Raw genomic sequence first — 6,000 nt, 5'->3', positions numbered from 1 at the left:
ACGAAATTTGTGATTTGGTTCAGGATTTCCTGGCAGGAAGGAATCAGCCTATAACCGCGCATGGAAAGTCATGGAAATATGTAGAAGTAAGTTCAGGGGTACGTCAGGGAACTGTATTGAGACTCTTTCTGTTGTATATTAATGGCATGCAGACAATACGAATGGCAACCCCAGACTATTTGCAGGTGATGCAGTTATCTACACTGAAGAACCAAAGAAACTGGTACACCTGCCTAATATCGTGTAGGGCCACCGCGAGTACGCTGAAGTGCGGCAACCCGATGTGGCATGGGGTAGATTAATGTCTGAAGTAGTGCTGGAGGGAACTGACACCATGAATCCGGCAGGGCTGTCCATAAATCCGTGAGAGTACGAGGGGGTGGAGATCTCTTCTGAACAGCAGGTTGCAAGGCATCCCAGATATGCTCAATAATGTTGGTGTCTGAGGAGTTTGGTGGCCAGCGGATGCGTTTAAACTCAGGAGAGTGTTCCTGGAACCACTCTGTAGCAATTCTGGACGTGTGGTGAGTCGCATTGTCCTGTTGGAATTTTCAAAGCCCGTCGGAATGCACAATATACATGAATGGATGCAGGTGATCAGACAGGTTGCTTGTGTACGTGTCACCCGTCAGAGTCGTATCTAGACGTATCAGGGGTTCCTTATCACTGCAACTGCATACACCCCACACCATTACAGAGCCTCCACCGCTTGAATATCCCCTGCTGACATGCAGAGACCATGGATTCATGAAGTTGTCTCCATATCCGCACACAATTTGAAACGAGACTCGCCCCACCAGGCAACATGTTTCCAGTCAGCAATAGTCCATTGTCGGTGTTGATGGACCGAGGCGAGGCGTAAAGCCTTGTGTCGTGAAGTCATCAAACATAAATGAGTGGGCATTCGGCTCTGAAAGCCCATATTGATGATATTTCGTTCAATGGTTAGCACGCTGACACTTGATGATCCAGCATTGAAACTGCGATAATTTGCGGAAGGGTTGAACTTCTATCATGTTGATATTCTCTTCAGTCACCATTGGTCCCGTTCTTGTAGGATCTTTTTCCGGCCGCAGCGATGTCGCAGATCTGATGTTTTACCGGATTCCTGATATTCACAGTACACTTGTGAAATGATCGTACTGGAAAATCCCCACTTCATCTCTACCTCGGAGATGCTGTGTCCCATCGCTCGTGCGCCAGCTGTAATACCACGTTCAGACTTACTTATATCTTGATAACCTGCCGTTGTAGTAGCAGTAACAGAGCTAACAACTGTGCCAGACGTTTTATATAGGTTGTTGCCGACCGCAGGGCCGTATTACGCGTGTTTGCATCTCTGTGTTTGAATACGCATGCCTATATCAGTTTCTTTGGCGCTTCAGTGTATAATAAAGTACTATTTCAAGGGAAATCTGCACATATATCCAATGAGACCCTGATAAAATTTGAGTGGTGCAAAATCTGACAATCTTCTATCAATGTACAGGAATGTAAAACTGTGTCTTTTGTAAAGAGCAGAAAAGTGGCATATGACTAAAATATCAATGAGACACAAATGAAATCAGTCAAGTTACACAAATATCTGGATGTAACAGTTTGTAAGAGTATGAAATGAAATTTTCATATCGGGAGACTTCCATCCATTGAGAGGATACTGGGAAAATGTGGTCAGTCTAACAATGAGATTGCTCGTGTGTTCCGTTTTAGAATACTGTTCAAATGTGAGAGACCCATACGAAACAAGACGGATCAGACCAGAAAAGACCAGAAGCTTCTGAAATGTGATGCCACAGAAGAGCGTTGAAGGTTGGGCGGGTAAGTCAGTTAACTGATGAAGAGGTTCTGTATTTAATTAGGGAGAAATAATATTTATGGAACATCTTGACTGTGAGGTGGGACCTGTTGTAGGACATCAAGGGATCACCAGTTCCATACTGGAGGGAAGCGTGGGGTGTAAAAATTATAGATAGAGACAAAGAATGAATAAATAGGTTCAAAAGGATATAGGTTGCAATAGTTATTCGGAGATAAAGAGACTCGCACAGGGTAGAGTAGCGTGAAGAGCTCCATCAAGCCAATCTTCGGACTGAAGACTACAACAGTACTGCAAAGATCAAAGAACGGCAGCACGACTGGTAACATATTCATCCACTCGAGGGAGAGAGCTACGGAAATGCTGAAAATCTGAACTGGAAGACGCTTGAAGATAGATGCAAATGGTTCAACAAGAATACATTTAAAAAGTTTCATGAACCGACCTAAATCGAACAATTTGGATTGTACCTCAGCCTCCTATGTAGCATTGCTGTAGGGACGGCGATGGAGGACTTGACTAATAACAGCGAACACAGGCATTTACGCAGTCATTTTATCAGCGCCCCTAAGGCGGTTAGAATGAGAAGAGACCTTAAATATGGTGCAGTGCTAAGTACCCTCTGCCACGCACTTCACAGTGATTTGGAGAGTATGTATGTAACAGTAGAGATAGAGACAGGTTGATAGGAGATGTTTTGAGACATCAAGGAACAACTTTCATGGTACTAAAGGGTGGTGCAGAAGGCAAAATTGTAAGCGAAGAAAGAGATTAGAAAAATATTCAACAAAAAATTGAAGAATTTTGGTGTAAGCAGTAGAGTAAGAAGGGTAACTGGCGACCATAGCATATTTCGACTTTACAACCCCCCCCCCCCCCCTCTGCCCTCCCCCCACCCACCCACTGCTGACATGACATCATTTTTTGTTTCATATTCATCGCTAATTTGCCTTTTTATTAGTTCCTTGACATCAACACAGCTAACAATTCTGTTCTCCTACGGCACAAATTTGAAACACATAATAACACACAGTCCAAGGTTGCATTGTTTGCAGCAATAACGCGTTTCTTATTTACTGACGATCAATATAAAGCCATAACAAACAAAACAACAAGTAGAAAATATGTCATTTACAATTCGCTGTCTTGGATCACTATTCATAACTACAGCGTAAAATGCTTCCATTTAATAGCCGAAAATAAGACACAAGCGTCTATGTGCCAAGCAATGGTATGTCAACACACTCCTGTTCGAATCTCATGATTCCTATTCCAATTTCAATGCCCCCCAAACCATCACCTTCCTCTTCACCCTCTTATTTCTCCCTGTCTTATCTTCTCTTTTCCTTTCGCCATTTCTCATTTTTATCGTCTGTCCAAAACTGCGCCCCCGCGGAAAAAGACCGCAGGGTACGCACCCGGCTGCGGTACACTAGTTACACCATTGGGTGCAAGTGCTATTTTGAGGTGACACAGGAAAGATAATGGTGATGGGCAATTTAAAATCGGTCAGGAGACCGATGAACTCGCTCCCCCGCCCCTACCAAAGTGTATTAGTTTGAGTTTTATACCATGATAATGAAATTAACTAATTCATTAATAAATAGAAATATGAGTCTCTATCGTTTTAATTTTATTGTTGGTTACCAGTTTCAGATACGTATTAACCATAATCAGATGAGGAGCCATTATACAGGCCACTGTGCTGCTGCCAAATAGTATCCGTCACCGCCGGCTGTTGGTCCCTCATTAAAGTTGGTCTGATGTTTTTAATACAACCGAAACTTAACCATCAATAAAATTAAAGCGATTTGGAATGGTACTCTTATTTACGTGATGTATGTTCCATCCAGAATAGTGGTTCGCAGCATGAGGGTAATTACCCTCTGAGGGGAAATATGTAATTTTCTAGCCGGCCGGTGTGGCCGTGCGGTTCTAGGCGCTTCAGTCTAGAACCGCGTGACCGCTACGGTCGCAGGTTCGAATCCTGCCTCGGGCATGGATGTGTGTGATGTCCTTAGGTTAGTTAGGTTTAATTAGTTCTAAGTTCTAGGCGACTGATGACCTCAGAAGTTGAAGTCGCGTAATGCTCAGAGCCATTTGAACCATGTAATTTTCTAAGAGGTAAACACAAAGACGTTCAATAGTTTCGGTCACGAAACTAAATAATTTTTAAGAGATCGTTGTGATTATCACTGTTTGTAAGACATTAATAGTAATTACATAATCAGTAATAACATATTTTTTTCAAATACTAGCATTAACGCGTATAGCAAAGATTAGAATTTGTGAAACGAGTATGCGAACATCCTCACATTGTCCTCCCAATGTGCACACACTCTCTAAGACGAAACCACGATGGAATTAACCGAATGAGATGGAAACCGGAAGATGTGATGTATATGTACAGACAAACAAATGATTACAATTTCAGAAAAAATGGGCGATTCATTCCAGAGAAACAGCTTCACAAATTCAGCAAGTCAATAACGCGTTGGTCCACCTCTAGCCATTATGCAGGCAGTTAATGGGCTCGGCATTAATTGACAGAGTTGTTGGATGTTCTCCTGTGGGATATGGTGCCAACTTCTGTGTAACTGGCGCATCAATTCGTCAACATCCCTAGCTGGTTAGAGGGCCCTGACCTTAATGCGCTAAGCGTCCTCATTTGGAGAGAGATCCGGCGACCTTGCTGGCCAAGGTAGGATATGATAAGCACGAAGACGAGGAGTAGACACTTTTGCAGTGTACGGGCGGGTATTATCTTGCTGAAATGTGAGACAAGGATGGCTTGCCATGAAGAGCAATAAAGTGGGGCGTAGAATGTCGTCGACTACCGCTGTGCTGTAAGGGTGCCGCGGATGACAACCAAAGGGGTCCTACTATGAAGAGAAATGACGCCCCAGACCACGACTCCTGGGTGTCAGGCCGTATGAAGAGCGACAGTCAGGCTGGTACCTCACCGCTAAACGTGGCGTCTCCAGCCTCGTTCCGCTGGTCGCCGCAGCTCAATTCGAAGCGGAACTCATCACTGGAGACAAATCTACACCAGTCAATCAGATTCCAGGACGGAGACGTGTCTGGGAAGCCCCGGACACTGGCGAGATACCAACCTGTCTGCTGCCCACCATACGGCCTAACAACCAGGAGTGATTAACAGAGGTACCGTATTTTTCATATTAGGAGCCCTTTGATTGTCATCCGCCACGCACTTACAGCACAGCGGTACGTCGACGATACTCTACGTCCTGTTCTGTTGCCCTTGGTGGCGATCCATGGAGGGTTTAACGTTCCAGCAAGGTAATGTCCTCCGCCCACAGCGAGAGTTTCTCCTCTTTGTCTTCGAGCTTACGTTGCCCTACCTTGGCCAACAAGGTCGCCGGATCTTTTCCCTATTGAGAAAGTTGTACCATTATGGGCAGGGTCCTGCACCCCATCTCGGGATTTTGACGGTATAACGGGCCAGTTGGACACTAATAGACACGATATCCCTCAGAAGGCCATCCAGCAACTCTGTCAGTCGATGCTAAGCCGAGTAACTGCTTGCCTAAGGGTCAGAGGTAGACCAAGGCGTCACTGAATTGTTCAGTTTGTGAAACTATTTTTGTTGAATAAATCGTCCAATCACCCAACCTTTGTTTGTCTATAGAGGTACAAAACATCTCATTTGCGTACCTTTCGATTAATTCCATCATGGTGCGTCGTTCTTTTTCTTTCTGCCTTAGAGTGTACCATGTATATATGACAGTAAAATATCGATGTACACATCACATATGTTTAAATATGTTCTTTTTCTTTCTGCCTTAGAGTGTACCATGTATATATGACAGTAAAATATCGATGTACACATCACATATGTTTAAATATGTCATGGAAATGCATTCTCCGAGTTGTAGGTATTTCGCACAATAGACCAGAAATTGCTTCAACATGTAAGGTGAAATATTTGGTTTACTTATTCTAGGATTGGACACACCTGTGTGAGCTGAATTGACTTGCTTAATGTCGCAATATTTGCATAGAAATACACTCTTTTACACACTTTACCATGTGACAATGTTAAAATAGTTGTCAAGATAACGCATCTCGTCAACATCAAAAAGTGAAATAATCCTAAACACAACAACATTGATTATTAAGCCTTAGAAAGTTAAATTATCCTAAACACGACAATATTAAAATTC

The sequence above is a fragment of the Schistocerca serialis genome, chromosome 2 (assembly GCF_023864345.2).
Source record: "Schistocerca serialis cubense isolate TAMUIC-IGC-003099 chromosome 2, iqSchSeri2.2, whole genome shotgun sequence".
Lineage (NCBI taxonomy): Eukaryota > Metazoa > Arthropoda > Insecta > Orthoptera > Acrididae > Schistocerca > Schistocerca serialis.
The sequence above is the reverse complement of the archived record's forward strand: the minus strand, read 5'-3'. Positions refer to the sequence as shown.